This window comes from Papio anubis, chromosome 13, assembly GCF_008728515.1.
Source record: "Papio anubis isolate 15944 chromosome 13, Panubis1.0, whole genome shotgun sequence".
NCBI classification, from domain to species: Eukaryota; Metazoa; Chordata; class Mammalia; order Primates; family Cercopithecidae; genus Papio; species Papio anubis.
Genome location: NC_044988.1, coordinates 2,845,667 through 2,861,436, shown reverse-complemented (window position 1 = coordinate 2,861,436; position 15,770 = coordinate 2,845,667). Strand labels below are relative to the sequence as shown.

The window sequence follows — 15,770 nt, the reverse complement described above, 5'->3', positions numbered from 1 at the left end:
GGGAAAATGGAAATAGCAAGAGACTTATTTTGTATATCAAAATTATCAAGTAAAATTGAAAAAGAACAGTATTTAGAATGAAAATTGAATTACTGAAACGAAGAATTTAGTGGATTCTGAAACAGCAGATTAGACGTATGTGAAGAGAGACAGCAAATTAGAAGAAAGCTCTGAAATAATTAACCAGCATGCACAATAGAGAGACAAGAATTGGGAAATGTGGAAGAGATGTTAAGGGACGGGGGGAAGAGGAAACACTGAGGAGATAATCTGTGGGAATGTCCATCTATGTGACTAGAGATGGGCACTGTTGCTGTAGCATTGTACAGCATTGCACCGTCGAAGGGAAAGCCTCTCTACAATGAGAAATTGTATGGGTTCATTCACCAAATGTTTTGTCTAGTCTAGAAATGTTATGTATCTTTATCACAATTCTCCTTTAAAAAATATAGGTAATTATACATTAAAAGAATTTTGTAAAGAACAGCATGCACAGCTGAAATGTATTTGGCAGCATTTATTAAACACTCCCTCTGCATATTGAAGTCTGGGTCACACAAAATAGTCACACAGGGGCTGCTGTCAGCCATTGAAAAGAAACACTAAATCTATTGACTGAACTCAACACGCTGACAGAAAGGCATGCTGAAATAGAAAAAGTGTAAGAAAAAGTCAATTCAACCAAAACAAATGTCCCGAATCAAATAGGAAGCTTGACTTTCAGCAAAGTAATTTCGAGAATATTAACACATGATTTGCCCCATCAATCATATCATTTGTCTATCAACCCAACGTTCTCACCTTAGGCAGCACAGAGTACCAGATTCTTCAAAGGAAGACGAACAACTGTCATTACATGTGAAGTAACTCATGCAATGTTACACACCAATTGAAAAAAGCAAAGTATTTCTGTGAATGATGTACAGTAAGTAAATTAATCTTTTTCTTTCTTTCTTCTTCTTCTTCTTTTTTTTTTTTTGAGACGGAGTCTGGCTCTGTCACCCAGGCTGGAGTGCAGTGGCGCGATCTCAGCTCACTGCAAGCTCCGCCTCCCGGGTTCACACCATTCTCCTGCCTCAGCCTCCCGAGTAGCTGGGACTACAGGCGCCGCCACCACGCCCGGCTAGTTTTTTGTATTTTTTAGTAGAGACGGGGTTTCACTGTGTTAGCCAGGATGGTCTTGATCTCCTGACCTCATGATCTACCTGCCTTGGCTTCCCAAAGGGCTGGGATTACATGCGTGAGCCACCGTGCCTGGCCTTTTTCTTTCTTTCTTCTTTTCTCTTTTCTTTTCCTTTCTTTTCTTTCTCTTCTCTTCTCTTCTCTCTTCTTTTCTTTCTTTTTTGACAGAGTTTCGCTCTGTCACCCAGGCTGGAGTGCAGTGGCACGATCTGGACTCACTGCACCCTTTGCCTCCTGGGTTCAAGCGATTCTCCTGTCTCAGCCTCCCAAAGTGCTGGGATTACAGGCATGAGCCACTGTGCCCAGCATATGTATTTCTTTCTGAAGATTTGTTTTTGTTGGCAAGATTGTTCTTTTTTGTTTGCTTGTTTTGTTTGCTTATTTGTTTGATGATATATTTTTCTTTCTTCCCTATACGTACATTCATTGAAGTGTAGCAAACTAAAAAGTGCACAGATGATGAATGTCTAGCTCTATGTATTTTTCCAAAGTAAACCACCAAGCAGATTAACTCTTAAGAGAATTATCAGCACCCCAAAGCCTTCTTGTATCTTCTCCCAGTCATAATCCTTTCCTCCCATCTTGCCAAACTATATGTTAGTTTTATATCTTTTTTAAACCTTTTTATAAGTGAAATCGTACTATGTATACTATTTTGTTCAACATTATGTTAGTGAAATATATTCATGTTATTGTTTGTAGTCGTGTTCCATTTACTTCAATTTCTACATAGAATTCCCGTTGTGTGTAAATACAAGTAGGTGATGATTCATATTTTTTAATTCTTGAAATTTTTATTGAGATAATTGTAGATACACAGGCAGTAGGTAGTCCAAAATAATCCAACGAGATCACATGTATTCTTTATCTGGTTTTCCCCAGTGGTAACATTTTGCAAAACTATAACAACCAGGACATTGACATTGATCCAGTCTACCAGCCTTGTTAAAACTTTCCATGTTTTATTTGTATTTTGTGTGTACCTGTGTGCACATAGCTCTCAACGACTATGTCACATGTCTTATCTCCTGAATCCACCACCATAGTCAACCCAGGGCAGCTCCATCCCCTCCAAATTCTCTGGTGCTTTGTCTTTAAAATCACACCGACCCCCTTGCAATGCCCCCTCCACTATCCCTAACCCCTGGCAACAACTAATCTGTCTCCATCTCTAAAATTTTCTTTACAAAATGTCATACAAATGAAATCATAGTGTTTAACATTTTGGGATTCGACTTTATTCACTTGGCCTAATTCCCTGGAGATTTACCCCAGTTCTTGTTTATACCAATAGTTTGTTCCTTTTTATTGCTGGGTAAGTATGTCATGTTGTGGATATACTACAGCTTGCTTAAGCATTCACCTGATTAAGAATATTTGGGCTGATACTAGTTTCGGCAGATGACACCTAAAGCTGCTATGAACATGTGTGTGCAGGTTTTTATGTGAACGTAAATCTTCACTTATCTGAGATAAAAGCCCAAGGTGCAATGGCTGCATCGTATCAATCACATGCTTAGTTTTTAATCTACCAAATTATTCCCCAGACTGGTTGTACCATTTCACATTCCCACCAGCAATGTGTGAGCACCCCAGATTCTCTGTATTCTCAACAGGCATTTGGTGGTGTCAGCATTTTTTTACGTTTCTCTAATAGCTATGTGCATTTAACTGATGGCTAATGATGTAAAACATTGTCTCACGTGTTTATTGTCCATCTATACCTCCTCTTTAATGAGAGGTTCCTCTTTTCTTCCTTTTAAATATCGAGAGTTCTTTTATATATTGTAGCATAGATCCCAGTCCTTTGTCTCTCTTGGTGTTGGGTCATGGGATGCTGTTGCTGGATGTTTCAGGTGAGTTTGCGTTGATCCCCAAGCTTGGCTGTGCGTTCTTGTCTTCTCCAGAGAGTCCTGGTTTCTTCTGGCAGTCACGGGACCACCTTAATCCAGTCAGTCACTGGACTGAATCAAGACTACATTTCAGCCGAGTGACTTTCCCAGTGCTCATCTCTTTTTAAGTCACAACCCCAGAGATTGTGATTTTTCTAAGCAGGATCTCCTTTAAAAGAGGTCACGCTGTCATCCCAGCACTTTGGGAGGCCGAGGCGGGCGGATCATGAGGTCAGGAGATCGAGACCATCCTGGCTAACACGGTGAAACCCCGTCTCCACTAAAAAATGCAAAAAAAAACTAGCTGGGCGAGGTGGTGGGCACCTGTAGTCCCAGCTACTCGGGAGGCTGAGGCAGGAGAATGGCATAAACCCGGGAGGCGGAGGATGCAGTGAGCCGAGATCGTGCCACTGCACTCCAGCCTGGGCGACAGAGTGAGACTCCGTCTCAAAAAAAAGAGGCCATGAACTCCCATCTCTGTCTCCCAGCACCCACAATTCCCAATGCTGTGCTTAGCTTTTTAGACCACTGAAAGCACCTCTTTTATTTGGTTCTTTTGCTTCTAATCTTACCAAAAAAATGAGGATTGGGCAAATCTATCAAGAACCTAAAGCCAGGCAGATGTCAGGCTCGCTCTCTTGTAATTCTTTCCAGATAATAGGTCCCTCAAACTCTCACTGCTTGATAGCCCAGTTCAGGGGTTCTCCTATCCTGTGTCTCCCAAAACCACTTTATCTTAGCTGCAGATTCCTGTTTGACTGCAGTGCCCTAAACTGAAACTCGGCAGCAAATCCCCTGAAAGGAAAATGATTTGCAAAATGTGAGAATAATCTTAATATATATGTCTGTGTCTTGATTTTTTTTTTTTTTTGAGGCGGAGTCTCTCTCTGTCGCCCAGGCTGGAGTGCAGTGGCGCGATCTCGGCTCACTACATCCTCCGCCTCCCAGGTTCAAGCGATTCTCCTGCCTCAGCCTCCCAAGTAGCTGGGACTACAGGTGCCCACCACCGTGCCCGGCTAATGTTTTGTATTTTTAGTAGAGACGGGGTTTCACCGTGTTAACCAGGATGGTCTGGGTCTCCTGACCTCATGATCTGCCCACCTCGGCCTCCCACAGTGCTGGGATGACAGGCGTGGGCCACCGCACCCGGCCAGTCAGCACCCTTCTGATCTGTGTTCCCACCTCCACTCGCTTCTCCCTTGTTACACGCCTTTGACTTTGAGACTCCTGCCACCACACACCGTGACTCTACTGATGTCCATCATATCCTCTCCCTTCATGTAGCCTCTGGCTTCTTGTCACTGCTTCCCGTGAGCAGTCTGCTAATTTTTGTAATGTGACTCATGGTTCCTTGATTATTTTAACCTGGTGACTTTTCTCTCCACTCCACTGCAAGGTGTGACATCAAGGTGCAAGTCATGAAATCACTGGTCATATCTTGCAACTTGCTACACTTTATCATAAAAATCTTAGGCACCTAACCCATCTTTCTGTCCACCCTGCCATATCTTTTAACTATTGTATGCTTGTACTTCCTGAAACACTTTCCCAGTACTTGGGGAGGACCTCTATTAATGGTTTTGTCAATTTTTTAACCCAACCTGAATAAAAAAATAAAATAAAATAAATTCAGTGTAGTCCAAGGGTACTGTGTTTATAAAGTCAGCAATAGTGTACATTAATGTCCTAGGCCTTCACATTTACTCACCATCACACACTGGCTCACCCAGAGCAACTTCCAGTCCTGCAAGCTCCATTCATGGTAAGTGCCCTATGTAGGTGTACCATTTTTTGTCTTTTCTACCGTATTTTTACTACACCTTTTCTCTGTTTGGATATACAAGCACTTACCATTGTAATACAATTGCCAGAAGTATTCTGTATAGTAACATGCTATACAGGCATGTGGCCTCAGAGCTACAGGATATACCATGTAGCATAGGTGTGTAGTAGGCTTTATCATCTAGGTTTGAGGAAGTGCACTCTGTGGGTCACACAGTGATGAAATTGCGTAATGACACATGTCTCAGAATGTAGTACTGTCATTAAGAGATGCATGGCTTCATATATTTTTTACTCTGTTCTTATGCTTCTCTCTGTAGAACTTCAGTGACACAAATGTTAGGCTTTTTTGTATTGTTACACAGATCCTTAAGGCTATGCTCATTTTTCTTCAATTGTTTTTCTTCTCTATTGTTTATACTGAATACTTCTTATTGATCTATCTTTAAGTTCGTGGACTTTTTCCTTTGTCATTTCTATTCTGCTGTTGAGGTCATCTTGTGAATTTTTAATTTCAGTGTTTGTATTTTTAGTTCTGAAATGTAACTGTCATTTTCACTTGCAAGTTGAGATTTTCCTTGTTCTTTACAGGCTGAACCATTTTGGATTATATCCTGGATATTTTGGATGTTATCTTATGAGACTCTGGGTTTTGTTTAAAGCATCAGGACAATGTGCTTTGCTGTTGTTTTAAACGGCAATCAGCTAGGTCAGATTCAATACGCAAATTCCTCCAATGGGCTGTAGTTCTATTGTTGGTTCAGAGCCATGTGGCACAAGCACACAGAGAAAGCGAGCAGTGAAGATTCACTCCGAACTCCTGGAACCACAGATTCTTGGGTTAGAGAGAAGAGTTTCCTTCCTTCAGAGTTGAAGGTGCTTCCTGTTGGTAGCTGTTGCTCTTAGCCCAGCTGCAACCACTGAATCACCACCACAGTATTGCTTAGGTTATAAAGAAAGGAAAGCAGAAAGAGAGTAGGGAATTCATCCTCCTCTTTCTCACCTGTAGGGGCTCATTTTCCTTCCCCTCAGGCCAGAAAGAGAGATACTTTGGAGATTCTTTTTATCTATAACCAGGATGTATTTAGTTTCTTTAAGTCTCCTCTCATTGCCCAGTTTTGCATGTTGCTTGTTTTTAGTTTTCAAAGTAAGAAAAATCCTGTGATTCTCCTGATGCTTTATACCTCTATGCTTTCAGATTAATGTGAAAGATTATTTAAAAATAAGCTTTCTGTAAAAATGAAGGGCATCCAAAAAAGCCTGCTTTCCACTTGCCTTCTGGCCATCTTTCCTTTCTGCGGGGGTTCAAGAGTTTGGAGGCGTTGGATCTGGCATCAGAGTGGTCACCTTTCCCTCTGATGGGGGAGCCCAGTGGCCTTAGGAATAAACGAAGCCAGTACTGAGGAAGGGGAAACTGAGAGGACCGAGGAAGCACCGATTTTACATGCCTGTGGAATGCAGGAACTCTTTATCGCGGGAGCGGGTCTTTATTTTTTTATTTTTTATTTTTAAATAAAATACATGTGCTGAACATGCAGGTTTGTTACATAGGTATACATGTGCTATGGTGGTTTGCTGCACCTGTCAACCCATCGTCTAGGTTTTAAGCCCCACATACATTAGGTATTTGTGCTAATGCACTCCCTCCCCTTTTCCCCACCCCCTGACAGGCCCAGGTGTGTGATATTCCCAGAAGTGGGTCTTTATATTAACGAGTCTTTAAGGGGCGAAAGGAGGGAGAAAATAGGCTGGGCTAGCACTCCGCTGAGTTCTGCACTGCACTGGTTACCTAACTTTGTGCTGTTTGCCGCTGTCTTCCCTGCTTCTGCCCCTGGCTTCACTTCCTGGAACAGAGCCCTGGGGAACCCCGGAGCTGTGGAAAGCCAGCTCTCCTTTGTGGCCCAGGAAGCACAGAAATTCAGCCAGCCAAGAGACAAAGAAAGAGAAGTAAAGCCAGCACATGGAGATAAGAAAGTGAACATAACTTCAGAGCAGTATCGCCAGGCCCAGTGAGGCATGCTTGGATCTTGACACAAAAATCCCTCTTCGACTTGATCCGGCTCTAGTGTGGATCTTTCACTTTAGCCCAAAGTGCCTCCTTGAACTCTCAAATGTATTCTGAGCTGAGCGCGATGGGGATTTGGGGTAATCATGATCTTCCCCAGGGGGATTTTCTCTCTCAGAGCTCAGACCTTGCGCATGGCCCCTGTGACCCACCTCCTGGAACTGGGGGCTCTGGGGGATGCCTGATGTGCCTCAGGACGGAACAGGCACGGTCCGCCACCGCTTGTGCTAACTGTGGAAACAAAGGGTACATGGGGCATGTATAGGTCAAGGGTTATGTGCAATTTTATCAGAAAATAAGTGTAATTTATTCTAACACTGAAAAATGAATTAGGTCCTCATGCTTCTTTTCTTCTCCTTTTTTTTTTTTTTTTTTTCCCCAGACTAGGTCTCACTCTGTCGTCCAGGCTGGAGTGCAGTGGCATAATCATGGCTCACTACAGCCTAGACCTCCCTGGCTCAAGCGGTCCTCGCGTCTCTGCTCCTGTTTCTCATGTCTGATTGACAGGTGGATAAAATCACATGCCTGGCACCTCTCCTTGCGCGGGAGGTCTGGCCACATTTTGCGGAAGTTGGAGACGAGCACACTAGATGGCGCTGTTGGCTTGCATTATACAATTCACACTGCATGGGGTGGAGAATTGAATTTCACATTTGAGAAATGGGAAAGGAGGAAATAAAAACATGGAATGTCCTAACCTTTCTGAAAATCCAAAAAAGGCCCAAGGAAAGCTAGTTCAATTATTCCTACTATGACAAACTATGATACAGTCAGACATGCCCACTCTGGCGGAGTGTTCCCAGCCTGGGCTGCCCAAGAGATGGCAGCTCTTCCAGGACAGATGGAGTGTGGACCCCTTCCCTGTGGTGAGCTGGGATCACTCTCAGGAATGACCATCAGCCCAGAGCCATGGGGCTTGTTAGATGCAGGGGTGAGTGGGGGGTTGCCGGAAACAGCCCGCTATCGGTGCTCTGATGTCCGAATGCCACTCTGGTCACCTCGAGATTAAAATTTAGAGGCAGACCATCCTGTGTGGCCTATTGGTGAGACAGGGACTCAGAGGAACACAGGAACCATCCACACTCTCGCCCTGCCATGGCTACCGGCCGCCCAGGCACGCCTTGGCTCCCTTTGAGTTCACCATCCTCGTTGCTGCATCCTGTCCTTTTCCGGACACCTCTATTTTTCTCACACCTGGAAATTACACCTGCTGGCAGTCTTCAGAATTTTCCAGAGAGTTGACAACTTGGGGCTCATTTGTTTCTGCTCATTTTTATTTAGTTTTTCAGACGTGCTGTGCTCCAGGCAAGACATGATAGTAGCTCATCAAAGAGAGGCTGTTTTGGGGAAGTGGAGCAGCTGCCGCTGGTTTTGGAGCTGGGGTAGCTGCCGCTGCTACCACCACTGCAGCGGCCCGAGGAGTGGCCTTGGGAAGGTGGTGGTCACCATGCTCAGAGCTGTGCTTGGAAGTGACAAAAAGTGTCCTGGTACAGAAAGCCAAGACCGCTGAGCAGGCTGAGTGCGGTGATGATGTGGCTGCAGCTGGGAAGGCAGCCATGCCACAGGGGCATGCACCCCCAACTGAAGACAGCAATCTGCCCTCTGCCGCCTACAAGAACATGGTGGGTGCCCGCCGTTCTTCCTGGATTCTCATCTCCAGCACTGAGCAGGGAACAGGGAGGAATGAGAAGCAGCAGATGGGCAAAGAGTACCGTGGAAGAGAGAGGCAGAGCTGCTGGACATCTGCAATGAGGTTCCAGAGCGGTTGGGCAGGTCCCTTACTCCCCATGCTACACAACTTGAAAGCAAGGTGTTCTTGAAAATGAAAGGAGATCATTTCAGGTATCTTTTTGGGGTGGCGTCTGGAGACAATAAACAAACAGCTCTGTTGAACTCCCAGCAGCTTACCAGGAAGCATCTGAAATTAGTAAGAAAGATAGGCAACCCACACAGCCAATTCGACTGGGTCTGGCACTTAATTTCTCAGCCTTTTGCTATGGGATTCTAAACTCTCCTGAAAAGGCCTGCAGCCTGGTAAACACGGCATTTGATGAAGCAATTGCTGAGTTGGATACGCTGAGTGAAGTGTCTTATAAAGACAGCACTCCCATCATGCAGTGACTTCGGGACAGTCTCACTCTGTGGACATTGGGAAATCAGGGAGAGGCAGGAGATGCTGGGGAGGGAGAGAACTATGTCTGCCATGCCTCGCGATCTGTTCAGTGTCACCCTGTACCATCCACATAAATCCTTTTGTGAGATTTTTTAAAAAAAGAATTGTACATCGTCTTGTGATTTTTCACAGCCTCAGCCTAGCAAGAATGGTTCGTGGGATAAACAGCTGGTATTGGTATCTAGAACCCAGATTGGCTGCATAAACACCACAGCATTTTGAAGTTTTGGTTTTGATTGACATTGGCAAGATTACTGTGTGTTTAATTTTCTTAAAGCTGAACACTGTGGTGATGGGTTTTGAAATTCAGCATAATTCTTTCTGATAGGAAAAATAGACCTGAATGTTGTGTACCTCTTTGGAAAGTTTAATCCAGTATCAAAATAGTCACTGAAATACAATTCCATTGTAAAGTTGTACAGAAAGTTATAGAGGTTGTGTTGTGTTGCTGGGATGTGGAGTGAGACACCCGCATTTGGCATTCGAGTTTAATGGTAATTCACAGTGATGCTGCCTGTTCAGAGCTTACAGGCACTGGACCTGTTTGGGCTATTGCCACTCAAAAGTTCATGACCACAAATGTCCACAGCTTCTTCATCTGAGGAAATGCAAATCCTGAAGCTGAAATTCCTTGTGACAGATAATTGGCTGTGACACTGTGAAATGTTCTGGTGCTCATATGACACACCTGACTTAACCCCCTTTTCTACAGCAATAGGAATATGTTACTGATTTGTAACTTGTGCCTCAATAGTGGAATTATTTTTCATTGTTAATACTGAGCTAAAAAAATGCTGTGTGTTTTATGAATGTTCTTTTCTGTTTCCTGGCTAATATCTCCTTCTTTCTTTTCTTTGGTGTGAGGAATTTAATGTGATAATGCATACAAACTGCTCAGAACACAGCATTCATCGAGTGTTAGCCACTCCCATTATAGCACAGAAGTCCCTTCCCCCACATGTCTTTGCCCCACATTCCTGGATAATACCTTTAAGAATAAGGTTCTGAGTCAGGCATGGTGGTGCGTGCCTGTTGTTCCAAATACTTGGGAGGCTGAGGCAGGAGGATCACCTGAGCCCAGGAGTTTAAGGCTGTGGTGTCCTGTGGTTGCACCTGTGAATAGCCACTGCACTCCCGCATGGGCAACATAGCAAGACCTTATCTCCAAAAAAAAAAAAAAAAAGAAGACTGTTCTGTAAAGATTGCCTTTCACTTAAGGAGTACTCAGTCTTCAGGTTCTTCCTACCTTGGGGCTTTTATTTATTATTTTATTTAATTAATTAATTATTTTGAGACAGGTTCTCCCTCTGTGGCCCAGGCTGGAGTGCAGTGGCACAATCTTGGCTTACTGCAACTGGCTTACTTGCCTCCTGGGTTCAAGCAATTCTCCTGCCTCAGCCTCCTGAGAGCTGGAATTACAGGCACGTGACACCATAGGCCAGCTCATTTTTGTATTTTTAGTGGAGAAATTTATCATATTGGTCAGGCTGGTCTCGAACGCCCGACCTCAGGTGATCCACCCTCTCTTGGCCTCCCAAAATGCTGGGATTATAGACATTGCTTGGGGCTTTAAAATTTTGAAATCTAAACATTTATTGTCACCATCTTTTTTAACTGTTGACTTTGGTTTTCTCTTCTCTTTAAATTTCTGTCCTGCTTTCTTACATTGTTTTACTTTTGAATTCTTTCTTCATCCATCTTTTGTTTGTTCTTTTTTTTTTTTTTTTTTTAATTGTGAGAGGGGAGTCTCGCTCTGTCACCCAGGCTGAAGTGCAGTGGTGCAATCTCAGCTCACTGCAACCTCTGCCTCCCCGATTCAAGCAATTCTCCTGCCTCAGCCTCCTGAGTAGCTGGGATTACAAGTGCGTGCCACTACGCCCAGCTAATTTTTTGTATTTTTAGTAGAGATGGGGTTTCACTATGTTGGTCAGGCTGGTCTTGAACTCCTGACCTCATGATTCGCCCATCTTGGCCTCCCAAAGTGCTGGGATTACAAGCATGAGTCACTGTGCCTGGCCTTTTGTTCACTTTTTTTTTTCTTTTTTTTTTTTTTGAGACAGAGTCTTGCTCTGTCGCCCAGGCTGGAGTGCAGTGGCACAATCTTGGCTCACTGCAAGCTCCGCCTCCTGGGTTCACGCCATTCTCCTGCCTCAGCCTCCCGAGTAGCTGGCACTACAGGCGTCCGCCACCATGCCCGGCTAATTTATTTTTTTATTTTTAGTAGAGACGAGGTTTCACCGTGTTAGCCAGGATGGTCTTGATCTCCTGACCTCGTATTCCACCCGCCTTGACCTCCCAAAGTGCTGGGATTACAGGCGTGAGCCACAGCACCTGGCCTATTCATTTTTTAATGCTATATATGGGCAGGGATGAGAGACATGAGTGAGCACCTTGGTGAGCAAGCCTTGCTTTAGAGTTGAGAAGAGCTGCCTGCACCACAGCTCTGCCTTCCTCCCGTTCTCAACACAGTGTTGCTCTTCAATCACACCATGATCTGAATCAAAAAAGTATTTTTAAATACCCAGGATTTCTCCCTATATTGAGGCTGACCCTGATCATGCTTGCAAGTACCTGTCACCAGGTGTCCCAAGTGCACACTCATCCAGCTCAGCTCTCAGGAATGTTTAAACAAAATGCTACCACTCAGGGCAGTTGTGTGGACGCTGCAGCGGAGAGGCTGGAGAGGATCCAGGCCCATCAGTCTCCCAGGGTCTCCACTCCACCTCTGACATTCCACCTGGCTGCAGGGTCCATCTGTTTGTCCATCCGCCGAAACAAGAAAAGATAAATTCGTGCACTGACTCAAAACAAACCAAAAAAGAAAAAACAACAATAAAAATCCTTCTCTCCTTTCTAGCTGAACAAAAAAATGTGCATTCAGTTCATACTTGCTGCTTGAAAATGAGTAGTGAATGTGGAACCAAGCTTGTCTTGTTTGTGTATCTTGTAGCTTTGTTTTTCCTTACCAGTATTCTGCCTATGTTTTCTTCTGTGATGGTTCTATTGCCTAGCAAGCATAACTGTGGTTGGGAAAATATAATTGCAAAAAAAAAAGAAAAGAAAAACGCCTGGTTGTTGATATACTAGACATATACAAAAGACATATACAAATGTCTTTTGTGTATGTCTTTTAAACAGTTACTGTTTCACCTTACATGGAATAATCAAGAAAAGTGTAAAAATTAAAAAGTGAAATAAAAATTTTTTCAGTTAAGAGAGACTTTTAATTTTCCTTTTCAGGTGGCACTTAGAACACTTCAATTATACATTCCATTATTACATGTGGATGTTAGCCAACTAACCTGTTGAGTAAAAGGCTTGACTTCCTCATGTCCATTTAAAAAATTTTGTTTGAATTTTTGTGCGTACACAGTAGGTGTGTATATTTATGGGGTAATGAGATATTTTGAGACAGGTATGCAATGCATCGTAAAATGCATTGCATCAAGGCAAATGGGGTATCCTCTTCACTTTTATTTATTATTTTTATTTTATTTTGCTTTTTGAAATGAGTCTTCCTCTGTTGCCCAGGCTGGAGTGCAGTGGCATGATCTAGGCTCACTGCAGCCTCTGCCTCCTGGATTCAAGCAATTCTCCTGCCTCAGCCTCCCAAGGATCTGGGATTACAAGCATGTACCACCACACCTGGCTAACTTTTGTATTTTTAGTAGAGATGGGGTTTCACCATGTTGGTGAACAGGCTGATCTCAAACTCTTGACCTCAAGTGATCCTCCCGCTTTGGCCTCCCAAAGTGCTGGGATTAGAGGCATGAGCCACCACGCCTGGCCTTCCCCTTCACTTTTAAATGAGAAGTATTTTTCTACTTTCTCTGCCATGGAGTTTATGATTTAAAACAGAAGACGGAAAGCCGTCTTACTGTCCTGCACTTCCTGTACTATCAGTTTCATTTAACAGAAAACGTATTTCTAGAGGATGTTGGCTGCCCAAAGTTTTAAAATCTGAGTGAAAAGGTATTCAATTAAGAGGTTTTGGGTTATGAATTTTAGGGAAGTTATTCACTGGACACGTCTAGATGCCCTGTTGTGTATTGTTGCAAAGTATGAAGATTTGTTTGGATCTCACCCCATTATACATATTTTTCTCTCTTTGGAGTCTTTAAAATCTACCAGGTGAATATGTGATGAGGACAAGGCAAATGTGCCCTCTGCCTGTAACACGCCAGTTTAATTGCTCATGGCATTTGTGAATGATGTGGTATGAAAAGTGAGGGGAGAGGGAAGTGTGGGAATATCAAGGGCTGGTCTTGATGATGTGTGACTTGCAACAGTCAGGTCAGGCGTGGTGGCTCACGCCGGCAAGCCCAACACTTTGGGAGGCTGAGCGGGGAGGATCCCTTGGGGCCAGGAGCTCAGACCAGCCTGGGTAACATAGCAAGTCTGTCTCTACAAAATAAGAATAATAATAAAAATTAGCAGGGCATGGTGGTGCCTGTGGTCCCAGCTACTTGGGTGGTTGAGGTGGGAGGATCCCTTGAGCCCAGAAGTTCAAGGCTACAGTGAGCCCTGATGGTGCCACTGCACTCCAGCCTGGGTGACAGAGCGAGACCCTGTCTCTAAAAAACTAAAAATAAAAAATAAAGAGCGAACCTATGTGAATGGTAGAGTTCATTGACTTTGCTCGAAGACTGGGATCACCTATAAAAGGCGGACCCCTTGTCCTTGAAGTTCATTGAACTTCTTTCGAGACTGGGATCACCTATATAAAAGTGGCGGACCCCTTGTGTGAGTTGTGACTTTAGCACAAAGACTGGATGCTATAAAGGCGGACCCTTCGAGTTCATTGACTTCTTTCGAAGACTGGGATCACCTATAAAGGCCCGGACCCTTGTCGCCCGAGTTCATTGACTTTTAACTTTCGAACTAGGATCACCTATAAAGCGGCGGACCCTTGTCGGCGAGTTCATTGAAAACTGCTTTCGAAGGCCGGGATCACCTATAAAGGCGGACCCCTTGTCAGTTCGTGGCTTTTGCTTTCCGGAGCTGGGATCACACCTATAAAGGCGGACCCCTTGTCGCGAGTTCATTGACTTGCTTTCGAGACTGAATACTATAAAGGCCCGGACCCCTTGTCCTTGAGAGTTCATTGACTTTCTTTGAAGACTGGGATCACCTATAAAAGGCGGACCTGTCGCGGGATTCGTGGCTTTGCTTTCGAAGACTGGATCACCTATAAAGCGGACCTTGTCCTTGAAGTTCATTGGCTTGCTCAAGGAGCTGGGATCCACCTATAAAGGCGGACCCTTGTCATGAAGTTCGTGACTTTGCTTCGGAGCTAGGATCACCTATAAAGGCGGACCCCTTGTCGAGTTCGTGACTTTGCTTCGAAGACTGGGATCACCTATAAAGGCGGACCCTTTAGCCGTGGTTCGTGACTTTGCTTTCCGAGACTGGGATGCCTATAAAGGCGGACCCCTTGTCGCTAGATTAGCTTGGTTCCATTGTGACATGTTTTCAGAACTCCTGCACGTTGCCGTTATGGAGGGTTTGCTGTGTCTATTAGTGTGAGAATTTGGTTACCATCTTTCTCCTCCACCAGACTAGAAACCCTATGAGCCCCAAGGCTGAGCCCATTTTGCTCACCATGGCATTCCCACCACCCAGCCCAGTGTCCAGCACAGGGAAGGTGCTCAGTGCACTTGGAATCCAAAGCATATCCTTTGCTGTGGCTCACACAGCTGTGTGACTGGCCTCAGCCCCTTCAGCCTTCCCATAGTTCTTGGAAATGACTCCAGAGAAGTGTGGATGTCTGGACCAGGAAAGGGGAGATGGGAAACTTTCCTGTATGGCAGAATAGCAAGCGCCAGGGAGGGCATAGACCTACTCATTGTTTAGTCAGATATGGATTAAGAACTTCTGATGTGCCCGGTACTGGGGAGACAGGGGTGACCTAAACAGACATGAGCTCTGCCACATGGTTTTTGTTCTTCTGAAACAGCCTAGTGAGGGAGATAGACTGTAGTGAAACAGCCACAGATATGAGTGTACAATTACAAACTGAGGGCAGCAGGTCAACCTGTAAAGTCAAGGACCAGGCATCCATAAGAGCATCCATCAGTGAAGCCCAGCGTAGACCCAGGGAGACAGGGGAGGCTTTCCATAGGCAGGGACACTTCTGCTGAGTCGAAGGGATCTGAAGCAGAGGGGCCTGTGCAAAGGCCCTGTGTCCAGAGGAAGCTAAACTTCTTCAAGGACCTGCCAGAAGATGAGATGTCTGGAACCTTGAAAGTAGGGGAGCCTTGTGCCAGGTGAGGTGCAGAGGTCAGCAGATTCCAGGTCCTTAGGTGTCAAGGGTTTTAGTCTTTATTCTTAAAGGCCGGGTGGTCTTGAAGTAAAGAAGAGTGTGGTATAATAGGTGTATCAGTTCTCTATTGCTGTGTAACAAATTACCCCAAAGGGTAGTGGCATAGAAGAACTTATATTACTCTCTCACAGTTCTTTGGGCTAGGAACTTGGTCATGGCTTAGCTGGGTCCTCTGTCTCTGGGTCTCCCATGAGGTTACAATCCAGTGTCAGTGGGAGCTGCAGCTATCTCAAGGATTGCCTGGGGAGAGGATTCATATCCAAGGTCACCAAGTGGCTGTTGGCAGACCTCAGGCCTTTGCTCACTGCCGGCTGGAGGCATTTCTTCATTGTCTCATGGGCCTCTCTCTAAGGC

General features: G+C 44.6%; 1 pseudogene; it reads left to right on the top strand.

Annotated features, from left to right (window-relative positions):
• The first annotated feature begins 300 nt into the window (after window positions 1-300).
• LOC101026512 lies at window positions 301-10,201 on the top strand (annotated as a pseudogene).
• Window positions 10,202-15,770: the final 5,569 nt, after the last annotated feature.